At 42.2% G+C, this 23,058-nt stretch overlaps 1 protein-coding gene and 1 long non-coding RNA gene across 2 annotated transcripts in view; both read left to right on the top strand.

Annotated features, from left to right (window-relative positions):
• LOC117529046 (transmembrane protein 132C-like) overlaps positions 1-23,058 on the top strand; it is a 476,757-nt gene that overhangs the window by 289,234 nt on the left and 164,465 nt on the right. The window lies entirely within an intron of this gene.
• LOC117529047 lies at positions 4,924-21,662 on the top strand. The gene is made up of 3 exons (XR_004565921.1): positions 4,924-5,119; positions 18,020-18,024; positions 21,651-21,662. It is a non-coding gene; the product is annotated as an uncharacterized LOC117529047 (long non-coding RNA).

Raw genomic sequence — 23,058 nt, 5'->3', positions numbered from 1 at the left:
CACCTGGAAACCATTCGAAAAATTTATCTGGCTTTCGGTGAAAATTTTACGGGCTTCACAGAGAATAAGGTCTGTTAGTACAGCTTTAAGGACCCCTTTAAGGACGCTCGGCGCACCGCGCTCCAAGTTGCGATGACGCGGCACAAGCCACCGGACCATTTCTAAACGGATGGCTCTGTGGATACGAGACCGTCGTGTGCTCTGGTTATCACAAGAGCTGGACATCAGCCATTTTCCGGCAGATTTCACTTTTAACAAGAGATTTTGTCATGGAAAGCCGCGCGGAGGCTTCGCGCGTCACGACCGATTCGCTTTGGAAGTGAGACAAAGGAACACCTCCGTTTCGGCGTGCCAGAGGACAAGTTGGGACATGCCTATCTCGGCTTTCAATGCTTACCAGTCGAGTGAGTTATAAGAGAAATTGTGGAGAGCTGGGCATGTCCGAACTTGTCCTCTGGCACGCCGAAACAAAGGCGTTCTTTGTCTCGCTCGAACAGCGAATCGGTCGTGACGCACAAAGCCTCCGCGCGGCTTTCCACAACAAAATCTCTTGTTAAACGTGAAATCTGCTGGAAAATCATTGATGTCCAGCTCTTGTGATAACCAGAGAAAGTGCACACGACGGTCCCAGCTCCACACAGCCATCCATTTAGAAATGATCCGGTGGTTCGTGCCGGCGTGCCAAGCACCATTGTGGGCCATCCTTAAAGCTGTAGTAATAGTCCTTATTCTCTGTGAAGCCCGTAAAATTTTCACTGAAAGCCAGATAAATTTTTCGAATGGTTTGCAGGTGCCAGTCTCTAACAGCTTCTGAAAAAATTCTGATGGAAAAAAACCCCCAAATCATTCCGCCAGTTCCAGACAATGAAAATCCGACGACGGGGCGGGACCACTCCTTCCACAAGGCGTGCTCACAGGCGAATGACGTCACCGACAGGCGTGGAAAAACTCACGCATGCCCACAAGGGTTCAAGCTTGTCTGGCGTGAAAACATATGAATCAAATCCATATAGTTTAAAAAAAAATAAAAAGGTACGATACTTTATGGACCGACCTCGTGTATATATATATATATATATATATATATATATATATATATATATGGGGATAAATTTGCAAAGATCTAAAAAAAAAATATTTTTCACATTGTCATTATGGGGTATTGTGTGTTGATTTTGAGGAAAAAAGAACTTCATCCATTCTGGGATAAGGCTGTAACAAAAAATGTAGACAAAGTAAAGCACTGTTAATATTTTAAAGATGCACTGTATGCGTGGATAAGTGAATAAAAAAGCAATTCAGACACTGTGCCAAATGTCATTATCAAAGCATTGAACTTTCATTATGAAAATGTCTTTCATGAGGTTAAGTGGTTTCTAACAGCAGCAGCCGTGTTTGTTTTTCAGATTATTTTTTATTGAAATGGTTAAAAAAAAAACATGTTCAGTAAATGTGTTGGTGGACCTTAATTTGAAAAATAGAGCACACAAATTATGCGTTGTTCACTGGTGCTGCAGAAAAAAGTCCAGAGGCGAGACCCATCCATACAACTGAATGGTTGAACGCACTGCTCATTTTTTCCAAAATATTTTTTTTTTCCAGTCTCCTAAAATCATTATTGAAATTGGTTTTCATGTGATTGTACATTGCAAATATACCATGCATTTGCAGAACCTGGTTCAATCCATACATTGGAAAGTTATGTGACTCTCTGAGAGGCAACATCACCAACGCAGCTCTCTGATTGGTCGAGGTTCCTGTGGATGTTTTTATCTTGTAGCAAGCCTTTTTGTGTGAGATGCAGCCTCCATTTTATGAATACAAAACAAAAGAAAGGACGAGCTAAAGATGCAGCTTCAGGAGATAGTGACGTTAGCTATATGAAAGCCTTAAAGCTACAGTGTGTAGGATTCGCTGCCATCTAGTGGTGATTGCATTAAGCTGTCATGGATCACAGTTTTGTTTCCCATCACATTTTTGCTTCTTTGGTGATGAGGATTTGTGCTCCGTTGCCTTCTTTTGTGATATAGCGATATGTTTGATCCTTTATTTCACGAAGATTAGGGTTCTCAAACTTGTTAGCCTTCACTAACAACCAGTAGACAGCGTATGCAAGATGCAATAAATGAAGTAAATATGTCCCTTTTGGGCTACTGTATCATCAGAGCGGTGCAACATGGCGTGTCCATGGGGCATCCACTCCTATAGATATGAAGTCTTCATTCTAAGTTTATGAAAACACGTCAATTTGTGGCTACAGGTTATTACACACTAATGAACAAATGGTTATAAATGCTATATTCCATTTCTGCTAATATACACACCTAAATCCTACACACAGTGCGATTAAGAGTAAGCAGCACAATTAATTTAATCCATAAATCTTTCACCTCTGTTTTACTACGCCTGCAAGAATATCCGTTTTGCCCTAGTTTTCACTGTATCCGACTAATAGGTCTCAATCATATTAGATGTCAGGAGAAGCATTTTATTCAATGATCCTTTTGGTGAGAGTCTGTCATTCAGGTTTAATGCCTCATTAGCCACAATTCAAATCAGGGTAATGGAAATATGCAGATAGGAAAGTGGGCTGAAACTCTAAATTTCTCACTGGTTAAATCTTCCATATCTTCAGTTAATGCCCCATTTGGGTCAACATTAAAAATCACACATATCTGGCTACTTTCCCAGATATTGTCAAATTTCATTTGCCATTCTGGGTGCATCCTGTGACTAATGATCAACAAAAAGATGCTCAGTACTGAATATCTGTCCAGAGTGCAGTTTATTTAAGGGAGCCAAATAAACAAACCAATTTTTTTTTTTTTTTTTTTTTTTTTTTCCAGTGTGCCCAAAGAAACCATTCCAGCCATTTCTTCAAAATGGTGACATGCGTCACTGAATGTTGTGGTCAGCATTTTTATTTTAGGTCATCTCCATGCAGACAGAAAGCATTTGCATAGCTTGGATAAGATAGACTAGTGAGTTGGCCTTGAGCCGAACTGTGCTGAAAAGCTCTCTTGAATACTTTTACCCATCAGAAAAACATTATTTCATGACCCCCTCTCCAACCCCGCTTTACCAGCAATAATGACAATAATTATTGTCATTATTACTGTCTATTATGGTGGGAATTGTTTTTATTATTATTATTATTATTATTATAGATACTCATCACTAAGATATGATATCAATTACATGGTAATAAAAAAGGAATATTGGTCACACTCGGTAGTCGTAATAACGTATGGGTATTTGGGGGTGGGATTAAATAAGTTCGTCTTCATCCCACCCCTTTTCGGGTTAAGTGCGCGGGTATGTATGCGTGTATGTTTGTATCTCCTGTTCTTTTCAACCCAATGTGGGTAAATGTAGATGTCAAAGAAATGCTTATGTTGTAAAACTCAAAATAAATGATCAATCAGTCAATATGTATGTATATGTACGTGTATATGTGTGTATATATGTATATGCATATATGTAGTATGTATGTGTATATATGTATACGTGTGTGTGTATATGTGTGCGTTTATATATATATATATATATATATATATATATATATATGTATGTGTGTGTGTGTGTATATATGTATGTGTGTGTGTATGTACGTATACGGGTATATATGCACGGCCCAAGCAGAGGGTCACCCCCTAGAGCCTGGTCTGCTTGAGGTTTCTTCCTAAGAGGGAGTTTTTCCTCACCACAGTTGCCTAGTGCTTGCTCTGGGGGTCGGCAGGGTTAATATGGAGTGACTTGGGCCAAGTTTGTTGTGATTTGGCGCTTTATACATAACATACTTATACATGAATTGAAATGTAATTGAATATTGAAGTGTATGTCTGTGTTGATATGTAGTGTGTTGTGAATTTGTGTATATGTTGTTATGACTGTTATAATTGTTGGACTCATTCTAGCAGTAATGGGCGTTAAGTTTTGCTTCTGCCCACACCCTTTCGGACTCACAGGCTTGTTTATATAACATTCATATTATTGGTATGTTTCTGTTCTTTCAGATTTGTGTGTGTGCCGAATAAATCCATTCATTCATTCATTCATTCACCAGCCGTGTATGCATGGAATGGACAGTCAGTCACTTTATATGACTGATGGACTCTAAATGAAATAAATTATGCCGTCATTTGTCCCTTGGCTTTGGAATCCCCTAAAAATGCAATGAATAGGTGCATGGATGGATAGATAGTTGGAGTCCATCCCTTCATCCGCCATCCACTAGATGGAGGATGCAGCTTGTGAGCTGTTGCCAGCAGCCGCCATCTTGCTTAGTGTTATTCCGCGTCGTCAGACGTTAAATAGAAATCTATGATGCGCTGACTTAAACTTGGGTTAAAGTGATCTGGAAATGTTTTGTGCAGCGTTCGGGTGCAGCGACAAGCTGACAGAGGAGTATCAGCTGGTTAAATAAAGGTTAAACAAAATAAAAAATAAATAACAAATTGTAGAGTGAGCTTTCATAAGTGTGTATTATATGTAATATTAATGATGTGGGGAAATGAATAACTTTCTGGAATAAAGGTTAGAAGATGATTTATTTTGTGTCGATCTGTAGTCTGTAAAGTAGTGACTTCAGTTTTACTCTCTGAATGCTTTGTCGTGATAAATATCGCACAATTCTTTTAGTGATTCAATTAGAAGTCTCACTCAGGTTTTCCATCCTGAGATATTCTGTCAGAGCAAATTCATAGAATGGAAATGTTTTTTTTCTCTCAATTTGGTGAGTCACATTGTATATTCTACTAATATAAGAATATACACAAATGAGATTAATTTCTCTGACATGCTCCATATTCCAGTGTCGTGTCTTCAGATTTCTTTCAAATTGATCCAGAAATTATTGAATAATTTTACTTTCACCCTGGCTGGTGTGGCTGTTTCATTTTATTTATATTATTTCATATTTTCGTGGAGAATCGCTCCATAAAAGCGGCGCTGCAGGTGTGTTAAGAGCAGTCTTTAATATTAATATCGTTAATATGATGTGAGCGTGTGAAGCTCTTACTTTCACCCCTGATTATTTCCCATCTTTAGCTTCATAATGACATTAATTAAGGATCAGACTCGTATCTGGTGTCGTGGCAGACGTAGTGTGTTTGACAAAGTGGACTGGGATGAACAAATTAATTCAAGTCTCTTATATAAAGAGTCTGATCCTCTTCTGTATTTGTTTTGACAAATATTGGCTCTACAAACATGGGACTGAGTTTGAATAAATGTAACAGCACAGTAATAGCACAGAAAATACAGATTTATCTTGAAACTCTCAAAACATTGATCATACCCACATTGATTTCTATTAATGTCTGGTTGTTAAACGCTAACCAACATGGTGGCGCTCTGGCAACAGCCAGTGAATAAGCAGATCAGCCCGGTCCTCCATCTAGTAAGTAAATAGAAATTGATGGGACAAACCTATTAAATTGGATAAGGTTTGATGCACCAACTTGATCCTAAAAGTGAATACAGTAAAATGCGCATATAATGGATTTTGTCCGTTATATTTGAAATCCATTATGTATAAAATGGACAACATCGCTATATGCATATCAGTCTGCTGCAGAATGGTACCTTTTAACCCCGTGGCCATGCAATGATGTTAACATGCGCATGTGAACCTTTTAAAGTTCTCTGTTGCGTCTTTATGCAATTTGCCACAGGAACAGCGGCTTTTTCTGTTTTAATTTGTCACTCAACAAGCTCCACTTCTTTATGCAATCATCAACCTCCAAACCAACGGTATGGTACGGGCAATTTTCCTCCATGAATTATAGGTCATTTCAGCTTCTCTTTCTGACTCCTTGTTAAATTGGTCATATTTGAGGAATATTTCAAAAAATTGCGATACTGGCTTTCCTCGACTCGGTGAGTGTCAGTGCTGAACTTCATTTCATACCTCTGTTACTGGGACCATCCAGACTGCTCTGTCTGGAAATACATTGCGATTGGACAGACGTTTTTTCCGATGTGAGTTAAAATCCATTATACAAAATCCATTATATACAGTGTTTATTACATGGAAAACAAACAGAGCATTGGGAATTTTGCTTTTGTCCGGTGAGTGCAAATATCCAGTTTATTATATGGTATGGGCTTTTGCCAACTTCTGATTAACCCATTCGCAACTTTCTGAGCTGTACCACATGCCAAGTTGACCACTGGTGGAGCCGAGTAGACCGCGCGTGTGAAACAAGTACACCTCGCGTGCAGCGTATCACTAGCTAATCGAGCGACGCCTTCTATCGATAACGACCAATCAGATAACGCGACACAATGCCTACTTTGGCTGTCAGTTTGTTGACAAGATGGCAGAAGACAGGTTTGCGTCTGTTAATGACGCTGACTTAAAACAAATTTTACACGAAAAAGATGCGAAGAACACCCGCAGAAATACACAGTCAGCAGCCAACCTGTTTCACAAGTACGTCACTGAAAAGGGACATGCTCCCACCTTTGAAACTTATGACAGACGGATACTTGACGGAGTACTCGGTCGATTTTACGTGGAAGCTAGACAGGCGAATGGTGAACTTTATAAGAAAACAAGCCTGATGACTCTTCGTCATGGACTTAACAGGCATCTCCAGTCGATCGATAGGATGTCAGTTGGTGCAGTATGACAGTAATAATAAAGAGTTGAAACTTGAGATTGATTTTTCAGTTTTACTATGTTTGACAAACTCCCACTTTTCTTGTTTACCATATAATAAAGCAGTTATAGACTTTTTATTTTGGTGTACCCGTGATTAAGCGGACCTGGTCAGGATCCTGACCACACCAAAATACACCAAAATAAACAGTCTAATTGTGTATTATATGATGACATTTTAGGCCAGTTCTACTGTATGAATTGCTTGTGTAATGTCCCACAGACGTGTTTGCCACTTGCTGGAGGATTAGTAGATCCCGGACTGATGATAGATTCTGTGACAGAAACAGGCCATTGATACTGGTTAGGTTCTAAAACTCAAATAAAATGAGCACACCTCCACACAACCCTGCCAAAAGGATTTTGTATGAATTTGACCATGAAACAAAAAGAGAGCAAGGGAGCTGGTCGAGCAAGGTGCGAGAAATTTATTGCAATCATTGACTATTTTATAGCAGTTCCAATCTAAAACTAAAATAACATTGTAATAGGTCCATATGCAACCCTGCAGAAAGGATGTGGTATGAATTTGGCCATGAAACAAAAAGGTAGCAAGGGAGATGGTTGCGTAAGGTATGCAGTGAATGGGGTATGAGAGAGAGAGAGAGAGAGAGAGAGAGGTTTTCACACAGAACTTTACTGTAAATACTGGGTATTTCACAGCTAGGGCTGAGTACCCAACTTTGGTTCTTTTGTGGCACCGACCGAAATGCTTTGGTAGTACTGAGTATCGAAACATGCCTCGTGTTTCAGTACCCAGAGATTAACCAGGTGCAAGAAAAGCAGTCGGCATTCAAGTCAGAGCTCGAGCAGCCTGATTCAAAATCTCCACCACCGGACTCCGCTTCAACTGCAACTTAATACGTGCATCATTTTGAAGCTTGAAGTAATGAAGCACTGTTCCAACCCGCTGCTTTGGTTCTTTGCTTCGCTGCCTTTCAGAAGCGGCAATCCACTTCTTAACCCCTCTCAGAGCCATTAAAATATGTCAATCGTGAGTCACTTTTGTGTGGATTAAAGTCACTAACTGGGACTCTTGTCTTGTTGCGAGAAAGAAACGTTCCGTTCAGACAGCATCAAGTCCTGCATGACTCTGACGAGCGAGTCACGTTAGAAATCTAGAGTCCGGTTAGAATTAATAATGTCAAAGTGAATCGCCGTTTAAATCACATGACACCTCTTTTCAAATGTTGTAAATACAAACAATAAACTGCAATTGATCAAAAGCTTTTTCCTCCCAAAATAAGACTTTCTGCGCTGATGTGCAGCAGCCGGCTGAGCTCAGCTCAGATTCTATGGAGAGACATTCATGCCAAAATGTCTGAAAGGAAATGCTTTTGACAAAAACTACAGAGTGTTTTAAGTGTTCTTTTGCACTGGAAATAATTTTTTTTTTCTGCAAGAAAACTGCTTGGAATGGAAAATTACCAAAGCTGAAAAATAAAACTCAAGATTTGCACAATGTGTAGTGTAATTTTCTTTTCTTTATATCTTTTTGATATATAACAAAAATGTCGTTCAGGAACCGGTATCAAATTGAATGTATCAGTATTGGTACCAGTATCGAACATTTTTGATTGATACCCAGCTCTATAGTTCCATTCTAAAATAGTGGTATGTCCACACACAAACCTGCAGAAAGAATTTTGTTTGGATGTTACCAATGCAGATGTCTTTTGTCCATCCGTGTCTCTCAATATACTGTACATGTGGATTTGAAGATGCGTGTCACTTTGAATGAGCTTGTTTGTCAGTTTCATCCATTTCAAAGCCTAAGCTGGGTGGCCACCTATGTCACTGCTGCATGTCTCATACTGCATAGCTACAGCGGGCATTATTTTTCAAATACAGACACTAAATATGATTTCAGTACCTGTTATCAGAAGAAAGTTGGGAAACATTAAGAAAGTTTTCAACCAATGTTGAAGATAGTTCACCCAGGTCACATTCAAAGTGGCCTTAGAAAAGTAGACCAAGACTCCAGGAGCTGCCTTCATCATGATAAACGTCTAGTATGTATCTTTATGATTGGGGAAAAATCTGCCATGTTTTGTGGAGGCTGGCTGAAAACACTTTGTATTCCGGTGAGACAGACATTTTATACGCGGCTGAAAACCTCAGTAGAGGTAATGATGAAATTTTAAAGTAACCCAGTGGTTATGCAACAGTCCCATAGATGTGCAGTTTGTTTGCACATTAAATGTGTTTTCTGTAAAGAATTGTACAATAATGAGAAGGACAATCAGTACTGACCTTCCTTCTCACACCAGTCTTTTATTTATAACTTCACATATATATTAACTGTGCTGTATTAGTGGCTTACCTTAGATTCTGAGGTCACAGTGTTCCCAAAGTGAAAACAATAAACCTGTTTCTAAAGCAGACTTTCCAGTGCCGTCTGTGTTACTCTCCACATTCAAATGAAAAGAAAATACGGTGCATCCGGAAAGTATTCACAGCTCTTATCTTTTACCACATTTTATGTTACAGCCTTATTCCAAAATGGATTAAATTATTTTTTCTCTCAAAATTCTACTCACACCTCATAATGACACCATGATAAAAGTATTTCTTTAACTTTTGAAAATATTTTTCAAGAAACAAATAACGAATCACATGTGCACAAGTCCCTGTGACCCGATCCCAGATAAGCGGTTGAAGATGAGATGAGATGTACGTAAGTGTTCACACCCTTTGCTCAATAATTTGTTAATGGACCTTTGGCAGCAATTACAGCCTCAAGTCTTCTTGAATATGATGCCACAAGCTTGGTGCACCTATCTTTGGGCAGGTTTGCCCATTCCTCTTTGCAGCACCTCTCAAGCTCCATCAGGTTGGGTGGAGAGTGTCTGTGCACAGCCATTTTCAGATCTCTCCAGAGATGTTCAATCAGATTCATGTCTGGGCTCTGGTTGGGTCACTCAAGGACATTCACAGAGTTGTCCTGAAGCCACTTCTTTCTTTGATGTCTTGGCTATGTGCTTAGGGTCATTGTCCTGCTGAAATATGAACCGTTGCCCCAGTCTGAGGTCAAGAGTGCTCCGGAGCAGGTTTTCATCCAGGATGTACATCTGTACATTCTGACTAGTCTCCCAGTTTCTGCCACTGAAAAACATCCCCATAGCACGATGCTGCCACCACCATGCTTCAATGTAGGGATGGTGCCTAGTTTCCTCCAGCTCTAGGAAGAGTCTTTGTGGATCCAAACCTCTTCCATTTATGGATGATGAAGGCCACTGTGGTCACTGGGACCTTCAAAGCATCAGAAATGGTTCTGTACCCTTCAACAGTTTTGTGCCTTGAGACAATCCTGTCTCTGAGGTCTACAGGCAATTCCAATTTTGGGTTTATAAAATAACAGAGTTGTAATTTTATAATTTGATGTCATTAAAAATTTAAATATGTAAAAACTCAAGAGGGTACAATTTTTTCACAGCACTTTATTTCCTTTTCAGCAGTTTTTTTTTAAAGCATTTCTCTCATGCAATGCAGTTTTCAAAGATGAGAAGAGCACTCAAAGGTGTAATTGTTATTAATGTTTAAATACAAATACAGTTGGAGAAAAAGTGATCTCGTATTTCACGTCCATAATTAGGGATGCACCGATTACGATACCAGTATCGGGTATCGTCCCGGTACTGGTATGTATTTACTTGTACTTGTAATCAGAAAACTGTTCCGATACTAGACACCTGATACCCCTTCACAGCAGCGTGAAGCACTGAGGTTTACAAAGACATTTTTACGCTTTTTTTTCTTTAAAACTCTGTGCTGCTTCTTGTGGGTCCTCACTAAAAACAGTTGATCCACACACATTAACAAATGCTAATGCTTGTTTTTTCCACCCAAATGCACCTAAAGTCTCTTTCTGAGGATGACATGGCGTAAAAAAATGATGAAAAACTTAAAAAAAAAAAAATATTCCCTACCTGTCAATTTGGTGGTGCTTTTTCCATAAATACACGTCAATTCTTCCTGCTTGGACAACCATCCAGGGGTGAATACAGACAGAAAGGGTGGGGAGCGTGCTTCCCCCTCCGCACCCAGATTTAAGGTCCACTATTGAAGACTATTTTGCATACTACTACTATAATAATTTTAGAAATTAAAATGTTGAGAAAGAATTTAAATATTAGAAAAATGTTAAAGAATTTAATAGTTGCATTTCTAAACAATGTAGATTATAAAGTATTACTGTTACAGTGCTGTCAACATTTAAATACGAGGTCAAGAAAGATGTCTTTATTTTATTTTTTATATAACAAGTATTTATATTTATTGAAATCAAGAAAGGGTAACTATAAAGTGAGTATTGGCAAAACTGATGATCATTTTCATGTTGAGGTGGGGGTGGGGGGGGCGTTGTCGGCAGCTGCTGAAAGTAACTAATAAAGTAACTAGTGATCTAACTTAGGGCCCTGTCCCACTGGGGAGAGGATTAATTGCTCATGAATTGACTACACAAAGTACGGGCGTTCGTTGTCGTCCTCAACAAAAATGGCCAAAAATGACAAATGTCCCAGTATGAATTACGGATATATTAATAATATATAGTGAATATATGATGAACAATCACGGTTATATAATGCATGTAGTGAGGAAACTGATCCGAAACATTGAGATTATCACGGCAGTATTACGGGTGTATTATGAATGCATCGCGCACGTGTTGCGCGTGCACGGCATCTGCATTGTGATCATAAAATAAGCTCACTCAGCCTTTTCAGCATCACTATTCACACCAACAATACAGCCTCTGGAGCATTTGCTGGACTTGGACAAGTTGATCACAGTTAATGTTCATGTTGTCATGCGAGGGTTAACTGTTCATGAGTTTGGGGAGCGGGGGGGGGGGCACTCGGGGTGTGAGATGGAGTTTTTTTTTTTTTTTTTTGAGTGTCAGAAAACAGACTTCAGCGTGAGTTGTGGCTAAACAGCAACTCTTAAATGTTACGTATGTCGCTTTCTGCCACATATAGTACTTTGGGTTTACGTGACGTGTTTGTTATGCATTCACAGATTGTCCGCAAATCAGCTGCAAAGCAGACGTAATAAAAACGCTTTATTCGTGGCCAATCTGTATGCAGTCGCTACAACATATTTTAGTTTGTGATGTGGACGTGATAGGCACGATATGTATCTGTTTTACACACTGTCCCGGTCCGCTGCCAAGCCGCAAATCCCCGTCAGTTGTGGATATCAGTGGTTAACGGCAGATATACAGCGCATAGAGTGAGTATGTATTGTGTATGAATTGAGTATGTATTGAGTATGTAAGGCGGATGTCATCTGCAGGCAAAATTTTGTGCAGCTCAAAAAGCCTGGCAAGGGAAGAACGTGCCTCTGCGGATAATTGTGGACATGTGCGGGTGTCGGCTGACTCATACAAGCATGTTTCACGGACATTGCGGATGTTAAGCGAATATGAGCCAATTTTGTGCACAATCCATATGCAAATCCTCCTAAACACCAGTGGGACAGGGCCCTTAGCTACTTTTGTAACTGAGCAATCAGTAAAGTAACTAAGCTACTTTTTCAAGGATTATTCAGTAAATGATTGCTTTTTCAAAGTAACTGTGGCAACACTGGTGCTCACAGACATAAGTAAAGTTCATGATGGACAATTTCAGTTCAGCTATTGATGTTGTATATTTTGTAGTGCTGAAGTCCACAGGTTATATTTCAGTGAAATGTCTGGCAGTGTCATGCTTGTTAAGAAACACACGGTTAATGTTAAAGCACAATTTGTTGTAGTCAAAAAGTGAAGTTACATGATTTAAGTGAAATGATTGTAAATAAAAACAAAGCTAATGATATTGGTAGCAGTTACAGTCAAAAAGTAAGGAACAACTGAAGAATAAAACATTTTCAAAGTCATCATAAAACTGTAATGGTATCATTAAGTATTTGTATCGGTACCAAATGTAAGTACTTGTACTTGTACTCGGTCTGGGAAAAAGTGGTATCGGTGCATCCCTAGCCATAATGTTTAGCATAATGGAAGCAAATACTATTCATCCCACAGCCAGATATGTGTTCAAGAGTCAGGAATAAGGTGATAATCTTAAAAGAAACACTGGACAAACAATAAATACTTGTTTTAATATTAATTTCACAAAATGGAAAGAGATGTGGCAAAGGTTATTGAAAGGACATAAAGTGACTTGAACAGAAGTTGAACACAAAGGAAGGAGAAGGGTACTTGTACCGATTGGCAAGACAGGGGTACTGAGTCAGAAAAGATGTATAACATGTTAGGGTGATAAAGGATGCACATGGAAATATATCACACAACAGAGTTTGTTGTCAAGGTGGAGGAAGTACTTTGAGGAGCTGATGAATGAAGAAAATGAGAGCAAGAAGAAGAAGCAAAAAGAGTAAATCGGGAAAGTACAATGGATTGTTAAGGATCAAGTCAGGACAGCTAAGACTGAATTTTTTTTTTTTTAAGTACCATACTATGCACCATGGTACACTGCTAAGGTATTGCAATTTGTATTTACTACAGTGCTGTCAAATATCCAATAGTATCTGTACCATGATATTTTGATACCACCATGGTACAAGTACTATTGCAAAGGCAACTGAGGCTTGTTTTGTCAGACAGAGCCCCTAAATATGCAATCGACATGCAATAACCCAGTGGAGTGCAGCGCCACCAAATGGGCTGGTGGTGAAGGTAAGTGGCTCACTGTATAATTAGTCATCTTAAAAAGCTTACTTACATTTAGTGAGGTAAACATATGCGTGTTTAACTTTGGGATCCTCCCCATGCTACCAGTAGACAACAAGGTGACTGTTTTTTTCTTGCCCTGTATAACAACATTATGTAGCCAGTTAATCTGTGAGAGTGTTTACATTCTAAATCAATATTGCACTGATTAAATATGGTTTTGTTCAGAGCAATAGGATGACCCCCAAAATATCTAAAAAATAGACCAGAGGATGAAAAATATCAGAGTTCCTCTTAAATGCAATGATGCCACTTTTTGTGAAAATCTACACACATATTTTATTGTCCCAATTACTTTGCAAAAATGACAGATAATAAGTTTAAAAATCAGAAAACTCTTGTGTTCATGTTTTGCATTCCTTGCTCTGACATGAGGACGCTTTGCTGACAAGTGCTGTACTTCACCTCTGTTTCTGTCTCATCACTTTTCTCTCATGACAGAAGAAGCAAAATTACTGTCACACTAATTCACATTTTTTACTCCAAGAGTCATTGAACTCAAAAGCCCCATCAGCCTTCGGCCTAATTAACCACAGGAATGTGGAAACACTTGGGAATCATATCGCTCCCTTTGTGTCTGCACGCAGCGACGTGAGCACGGCAGGTGCATGTAAATGGGGTCGACAGTGATGTTTTTCTAAAGGATATAAATTGTAAATGCATGTCAGGTAGTTGAGCTGCTTCTTGCTCCTTTATTTCTTTTTAATGAATGCAAAGTCATTTTGGAATTGCTGTGTGACTGAGGGCAAGAATGAAGAAAAGGAAACAAATGAAGGTTTTCTTGCAGTGGTGATGGGAGTGCAGCCCAATAGTCGGGTGTCAGTCAGGTTGTCTGAGCTGTGATGAGAGTTCGATTTGTAGTTGTGCAAGGTGAGGTGTGGCATCTAAAAACTAATTAAAATCAAACTAATGGCTGTTTCTCCTGACTGAAATGAATGCATACGCAGAGAAATGTGTAGAAGTTTGGAGCGGTACATATTTATTTTCATTGAGGAGGTTACCCACTTGTTGGTTCGGTCTTTTTTTTTGTGGGAATATGCCAAATCTTTTTAACTGATCTGTGTTAATCAATGTGGACTGATTAACTATTTACAGTGTATCTGGAAAATATTCACAGCGCTTCACTTTTTCCATGTTTTATGTTACAGCCTTATTCCAAAATGGATGAAAGATTTTTTTTTTCCTCAAACTTCTAGAGACAGTACCCCATAATAACAATGTAAAAAAAGGTTTTTTTTTTTGTTTTTTTAGAATTTTGCAAATTGGCCAAGTGGTTAATGCGCTTGGTTTCAGTGCAGAAGGTTCCGGGTTCAAATCCCACCCCTGCCACATTTCTCCATGTAATGTGAAGTGGCGTCAGGAAGGGAATCCGGCGTAAAACCTGTGCCAATTCAACATGCAGATCCACCTTGGATTTGCTGTGGCGACCCCAAGTGCAAACAAGGGAGCAGCCGAAGGGACTTACTTTAAAAAAAATAAAAAATTAGAAATCACATGAACATAAATATTCACAGCTTTTGCCATGAAGCTCAAAACTGAGCTCAGGTGCATCCTGTTTCCACTGATCATCCTTGAAATGTTACTATGGATTAATTGGAGTCCACCTGGAGTAAATTCTGTTGAATGGACATGATTTGGAAAGACACACACCTGTCTACATATAAGGTCCCACAGTTGACATTGCATGTGAGAGCGCAAACCAAGCATGAAGTCAAAGGAATTGTCTGTAGACCTCTGAGACAGGATTGTCTCGAGGCACAAAACTGGGGAAGGGTACAGAAACATTTCTGCTGCTTTGAAGGTCCCATTTAGTACAGTAGCCTCCATCATCTGAAAATGGAAGAGGTTTGGTTCCACCAGGACTCTTACTAGAGCTGGCCCCCTGTCTAAACTGAGCGATCGGGGTAGAAGGGCCTTAGTCAGGGAGGTGAGCAAGAACCCGATGGTCACTCTGTCAGAGCTCCAGCATTTCTTTGTGGAGAAAAGAACCTTCCAGAAGGACAACCATCTCTGCAGCCATCCACCAATCAGGTTTGTATTGTAGAGTGACCAGACGGAAGCCACTCCTTAGTAAAATGCACATGGCAACCTGCCTGGAGTTTGCCAAAAGGCACCTGAAGGACTCTGACCATGAGAAACAAAATGCTTTGGTCTGATGAGGCAAAGATTGCAATCTTTGGTGTGAATGCCAGGCGTCATGTTTGGAGGAAACCAGGCCCCATCCCTACAGTGAAGCATGGTGGTGGCAGCCCAGCCAGAACCCAAACCTAAATTTAAATTTTTATTCAATTTATTCATTTTATATGGTGCCAAATCACAACAGAGTCAACTCAAGATGCTTCACACAAAACAATTCAGAAAACAAAATAAAATTAATTAAAAAGATTTTTTTAAAAAAAGTAAAAAGCATAACATACTATGCCAGTATGCTAGCCATACAAAAGGGAAGATAAGTGCTTCTTAAGTCTGGACTTGAAAGTATCTACAGAATCTGACTGTTTTCTTGATGCAGGGAGATCATTCCACAGAACAGGGGCACAATAAGAGAAAGCTCCAGGGACACAAAGTAGTCCTGTATCCTGTGAGCGCAAAGCCCGGGCCGGTACATAGGGTTTAATTAGTTCAGCTAGGTAGGGTGGTGCCAGTCCGTGAACAATTTTATAGGCTAGTAACAGAACCTTAAAGTCCGATCTCACAGAGACAGGAAGCCAGTGAAGAGATGCCAAAATGGGTGTAATGTGGTCAAACTTTCTGCTTCGTGTTAAAAGTGTGGCAGCAGCATTTTGAACCACTTGGAGAGCCCTATTGCTGGACTGTGGTAAACCAGAAAATACAACATTGCAGTAGTCCAGTCTAGAACAGACAAATACATGAATCAGGGTCTCAGCATCAGCCATAGACAGGATGGGATGAATGTTTGCTATATTTCACAAACTGAAGAAAGCAGTCCTCATAATATCTCTAATGTGGAGGTCAACAACGTAGGATCAAAAATTACCCCAAGGTTCCTTACTTTGTCCGTATGATGTATGACACACCAGCCTAGTCTGAGCACTAGCTGGTCAAATTGATGCTGATGTCTCATTGGACCAAGAACCATCATTTCAGTGTTATCAGAGTTTAACCCTCTGGGGTCCGAGGGCCCTCGCCTCGTTCACTCACCTGGCATAAATGTTTTATTATTGCAGTTCAGCTGTGCGGTAACAGCTCTCCCTGCATCACACAATCAAGTTTTATGTCTCTTTTTTCAGGACAACCTGAAACCAGAATCTATATGTTTTTGTTGTGTTTTACAAGTGTAATAAAGGTTTACAATCAAAAATAGGCAAGGAAAAAATAAAGCGAAAAATAATTTTCCACACACATTTATTCAAAACACACAGCAAACTATAAAAAACAACTATTTTGACACTTTATAAAGGTAATTTCAGGTCTTGTGTGAAAGACTGAACAACAAAAAGGTTCAAACAATAAACACAAATGCACATTTTGAGCAATATATACAAAATGGTCTATGCGTTTTGTTGTCCATTGATATGGTAAACAGTGGTTTACGCAGAGAAAGCAACAGAGTTATCCAGTAACATTCACATGCAAACTAGTGGAGCAATCCTGATAGTTACACACTCTTTGTTTGAGCACGTGAGATTGTCATCAGAGGCTCTCCATGTGCTCCTGCTTTAACTAATTGCTGTGCGTAATGATGCAGGGCACACTGAGTATGTACTAATAGTATGTTCTCATTGGCGCACCCAGGGGGCTATTCAAACGGGCCAGCTAGTAACATATCACTCCTGAAAATGATTTTTGGCTTTTCACGTGAGGTAAATCTGCCCTACAATTGGATTTTGGAAAACCATGTGACGGTGAACCAATTCCGATTGGACACTCACATTGCGCACGTCATCACACAGCTTCTATGAGGAGTGCAAAGATGGCTGATGGCTGGCTCGAAAGTCCATGGTGTTAACTTTTCAGCAAAAAAAAAAGAAAAAAGTTTCTATCTCATATTAAAAAGTTATTTAGAATGTAGTAAAGCTTGGTCTTAGCCGTCATATACGACGGTGTCGACCCCAGAGGGTTAAATGTAGGATGTTACAAGACATCCATCTTCTCATTGATGCAAAGCAATCTTCTAAGGATTTTATGTGGATGAGATTACCAGCAGTTATCGGCATGTATAACTGAGTGTCATCAGCATAGCAGTGAAAAGCAATCCCAAAACGCTGCAGTATATGGCCAAGGGGTGCTATATAAAGGGAGAAAAGCAGGGGGCCTAAGATGGATCCTTGTGAAACCCCAAATTTCATGTCCCTATTGTTAGAGGTAGTGTTATTGTACAAAATACAGTGAGAACAACTGGACAGGTATGACGTGAACCACGCAAGGGCACTTCCAGTAATCCCAAAATAATTCTCGAGCCTATCAAGTAAAATATGATGATCCACGGTATCAAATGCAGCACTGAGATCTAACAGCACCAGAACCGTAGTGGTGTCCAAGTCCATTGCAAGCAGAAGGTCATTCACCACTTTAGTGAGAGCTGTCTCTGTGGAGTGATATTTTCTAAAAGCAGACTGCAGTGGCTCAAAGAGATTATTCTCAGTAAAGTAGTCCACGAGCTGCTGTGAAACCACTTTTTCCAGAATTTGAGAGCAAAATGATAGAATCTGATCTGAATCTGATCTGATTGAACATCTCTGGAGTGATCTGAAAATGGTTGTGCACCGACGTGCCCCATCCAACATGATGGAGCTTGAGAGGTGCCGAAAAGCAGAATGGGCACAACTGCCCAAAGATAGGTGCACCAAGCTTGTGGCATCATATTCAAGAAGACCCGAGGCTGTAATTGCTGCCAAAGGTGCAGCAACAAAATACTGAGCAAAGGGTGTGAATACTTTTGCACAGCAGAAAACACAGCATTTGTCACCATATTGGTCAGTTTCTCTACATCTTCTACCAATCTCAAGGAAACCTGTAAATGCAAAAGACCCATTGGACTTTGGTAGTGATGTTGATTTCTGGAAGATTTGACATTTTTCAATTCATCAAACAATTTTTGATCATGTTTTCAGACTATCTCTATGAAAATGCATGGAATAATCATTAATACCATTAATGAGCCCATGGGGCCCAGCCGGGCTCAGCCCGAAAGAGCGACATGGGCCCGCCCTCCTGTGAGTTCACCACCTGCAGAGGGGGCCATGGGGGTCGGGTGCAGAGAGGATTGGGTGGCGGTCGAGGGCGGGTGGCCCGGCGGCCCGGTCCATGCTCATAGCCCCTGGCTGTTGGGATGTGGAATGTCACCTCGCTAGGGGGGAAGGAGCCTGAGCTTGTGCGGGAGGTTGAGAGATACCGACTAGAGATAGTCGGGCTTACCTCCACACACAGCTTGGGCTCTGGTACCCAACTCCTGGAGAGGGGCTGGATGCTTCATTTTTCTGGTGTTGCCCACAGGGAGAGGTGGAGAGCTGGGGTCGCATTGCTTATTGCTCCCCAGCTCAGTCGCCATGTGTTGGAGTTCACTCCGGTGAATGAGAGGGTCGCGTCCCTACGCCTTCGGGTCGGGGACAGGTCTCTCACTGTTGTCTCGGCCTACGGGCTGAGTGGCAGTGCAGAGTACCCGACCTACCTGGAGTCCCTGGGAGGGGTACTACATAGCACTCCGACTGGGGACTCCATTGTTCTCCTGGGGGATTTCAATGCCTACGTGGGCGGCGACAGTGAGACCTGGAGGGGGGTGATCGGGAAGCATGGCCTCCCCGATCTGAACCCAAGTGGTGTTCAGTTGTTGGACTTCTGTGTTAGTCACAGTTTGTCCATCACAAACAACATGTTCGAGCACAAGGGTGTCCATAAGTGCATGTGGCACGAGGACACCCTGAGCCGGAGGTTGATGATCGACTTTGTAGTCGTATCATCTGACTTTCGGCCACGTGTCTCAGACACTCGAGTGAAGAGAGGGGCAGAGCTGTTGACCGATCACCACCTGGTGGTGAGTTGGATCCGCTGGGAGGGGAGGAAGCCGGTCAGACCTGGCAGGCCCAAACGTATCGTGAGGGTCTGCTGGGAATGACTGGCGGAACCCTCTGTCAGCGAGGTCTTAAACTCCCACCTCTGGGAGAGCTTCTCCCAGATCCCGGGGGAGGTTGGAGACATGGAGTCCGAGTGGACCATGTTCTCCACCTCCATTGTCAATGCGGCCACTCGTAGCTGTGGTCGCAAGGTCTCTGGTGCCTGTCGCAGCTGCAATCCCCAAACCTGGTGGTGGACAACGGAAGTAAGGGATGTGGTCAAGCTGAAGGAGTCCTACTTACCTTAGTTGGTAGGTGGGACCCCAGAGGCAGCTGACAGGTACCGGCAGGCCAAGCGTGCCGCAGCCCGTGTGGTCGCAGAGGCAAAAACTCGGGTCTTAGAGGAGTTCGGGGAGGCTATGGAGGAGGACTATCGTTCGGCCTCGAAGAGATTCTGGCAAACCGGCCGACACCTCAGGAGGCGGAAGCAGCTCTCCACCAGCACTGTTTACAGTGCGGGTGGGGAGCTGTTGACCCTGACTGGGGATGTTGTCGGGCGGTGGAAGGAGTACTTCGAGGATCTCCTCAATCCCATTGTTACGTCTTCCAAAGAGGAAGCAGAGACTGGGGACTCAGAGGCGGACTCATCCATTACCCAGGCCGAAGTCACCGAGGTGGTTAGAAAGCTCCTCGGTGGCAAGGCTCCTGGGGTGGTTGAAATCCATCCTGACTACCTTAAGTCTCTGGATGTTGTGGGACTGTCTTGGCTGACACACCTCTGCAACATTGCATGGTGATCGGGGACAGTGCCTCTGGATTGGCAGACAGGGGTGGTGGTCCCTCTGTTTAAGAAGGGGGACCGGAGGGTGTGTGCCAACTATAGGGGGATCACACTCCTCAGCCTCCCCGGTAAGGTCTATTCCAGAGTACTGGAGAGGAGAATTCGACAGATGGTCGAACCTCGGATTCAGGAGGAGCAGTGTGGTTTTCGTCCTGGTTGCGGCACACTGGACCAGCTCTACACGCTCCATCGGGTGCTCGAGGGTTCATGGGAGTTCGCCCAACCAGTCCACATGTGTTTTGTGGATCTGGAGAAGGTGTTCGACCATGTCCCTCGGGGCACCCTGTGGGGAGTGCTCCAGGAGTACGGGGTCCGGGGGTCCTTTGCTAAGGGCTATCCGGTCCCTGTACGACCGCAGCAGGAGCTTGGTTCGCATTGCCGGTAGTAAGTCAGACCTGTTTCCAGTGCACGTTGGCCTCCGCCAGGGCTGCCCTTTGTCACCGGTTCTGTTCATTATTTTTATGGACAGAATTTCTAGCTGCAGACAGGGTGTAGAGGGGGTCTGGTTTGGGAACCATAGAATCTCGTCTCTGCTGTTTGCAGACGATGTGGTTCTGTTGGCTTCGTCAAATCAGGACCTTCAGTGTGCACTGGGGTGGTCTGCAGCTGAGTGTGAAGCATCCGGGATGAAAATCAGCACCTCCAAATCCGAGGCCATGGTTCTTGACCGGAAAAAGGTGCTTTGCCCTCTTCAGGTCGGTGGAGTGTCCTTGCCTCAAGTGGAGGAGTTTAAGTATCTCGGGGTCTTGTTCACGAGTGAGGGACAGATGGAGCTTGAGATCGATAGATGGATCGGTGCAGCATCTGCAGTGATGCGGTCGCTGTATTGGACCGTCGTGGTGAAGAGAGAGCTGAGTGGGGGGGCAAAGCTCTTGATTTACCGATCGATCTACGTTCCGATCCTCACCTATGGTCATGAGATTTGGCTCATGACCGAAAGAACGAGATTGCAAGTACAAGCGACCGAGATGAGTTTCCTCCGCAGGGTGGCTGGGCGCTCCCTTAGAGATAGGGTGAGGAGCTCGGTCACTCGGGAGGAGCTCGGAGTCGAGCCGCTGCTCCTCCACGTCGAAAGAAGTCAGTTGAGGTGGCTTGGGCATCTTTTCTGGATGCCCCCTGGACGCCTCGCTGGAGAGGTGTTCCGGGCACCTCCCATTGGGAGGAGGTCCCGGGGAAGACCCAGGACACGCTGGAGGGACTACATCTCTCGGCTGGCTTGGGAACGCCTTGGGGTTCCCCCGGAGGAGCTGGGGGAGGTGTGTGTGGATCGGGAGGTCTGGGCGGCTTTGCTTGATCTGCTGCCCCGTGACCCGACTCCAGATAAAGCGGAAGAAAATGGATGGATGGATGGATGGATAATCATTAATACCCTGCACACTGGCAAAGCAGCGATAACAGGGTATTTTTTTCACTCATCTGTGTGTGGGTGGGGGGTGGGGGGTAGGGTGAGATAACTCAAAAATTATTTCCTTTAAACCTGGTGTGAAAATGACTTGAACAGATATGTCAAGATGATTAGATTTTAATGTAGTTTGTTCAAGCAAAATGTTGTCAGGAAAAACACATTTACTTTTATTATTGCAACAACCAAGAAGCCAAGATGAATCATTCCAAAGCATATATTGATTGACAAAATATTTGTGACTGACTGGTATGAATGACTTCATGATAAGTCATACATAGTCAAAAACACCATTACATGTATTTACCTGTACATTCATATTGTGTTGTGTATGCATCAGCCTTCTGATGCCTTTCATTTAATTATGTAATCAGCTGGTTGTTGACATTTTCACCAATTCCAGAAAAATGTAATTGGTTTTGTTGAACGCTTCGCCATGTTTTTCCCATTTTAGGCAACAACAAACACTTAAAATTCTGCACAGATCTACATAAGGATTTGGATTTGTGATCACATTATCCACCTGCAAACATGCAGTGTTGATTTTAAAGCAAAATCCCACCATCGTTCATCCTCTCTTGGTTGAATGTGATAATGGCACCGCTGCACTGTATCACATCTGAATTCCGTATTGACAAGCACGTACGTTGAGTGTAGGCATGTGTATTATCTGACACCAAAGAGGAACGTGAATAAACAACGTGAACAAATAAACCCCCACCCCCCGCATCTTTTCACCTTCAAAGTCTGAGTTGAGCATGAAACACGCCACCACATTCAACTTGTCTGCCGCAGAGGACCTTCGCTGGAAGAGAGTGGGCGTGAGGCTCAAACATACTCCTAAAGACTGACAGGTTAGCCTTGCAGCAGCTACACATGACGCAAGCTGAACACAAAGGTTCTAACGCGCCTCTGTCTAAAACAACACCACAGCATCGTATCTGAACAGCAACCTGACAAGACACCAGGATAAATGCATTGGCGCCTGCATCGTGTGATTACCGGTGCATGCTTGCATCTGCTGATTGTCACTGAGAAATGTGGTTTTGGATTTGAAAAGAAATCTTGCAACCAAGTTGCATGTGTCATCGCAGCCCTCCGCTGAACCTTTGATGAGCAAAGTCTGCACAGCGTGCAGGCTCCGGTGCGAAAATAGGTTAAATATTCAAATTGTTCTCAAACAGTTGGTGAAATCATGTTTCAGTGAACTTGAGGCTTGACATTCTGGGTTTGTCCCAGCCATCTGCTGAGGGAGGTGACATGAGCCTCTGAGGTTCTTTCTGTGAAACAGAGGATGAAGGCTTCAGTAGAGGGACTGGAAACCCCGAGCTCACTTTGGAATGCGCCATTAGCATAACTCTGCACAGGCACGGAGAAGCTCACCAATGCCATGTAAATATTCCG

The sequence above is a fragment of the Thalassophryne amazonica genome, chromosome 17 (assembly GCF_902500255.1).
Source record: "Thalassophryne amazonica chromosome 17, fThaAma1.1, whole genome shotgun sequence".
NCBI lineage: Eukaryota > Metazoa > Chordata > Actinopteri > Batrachoidiformes > Batrachoididae > Thalassophryne > Thalassophryne amazonica.
The sequence above is the reverse complement of the archived record's forward strand: the minus strand, read 5'-3'. Positions and strand labels throughout refer to the sequence as shown.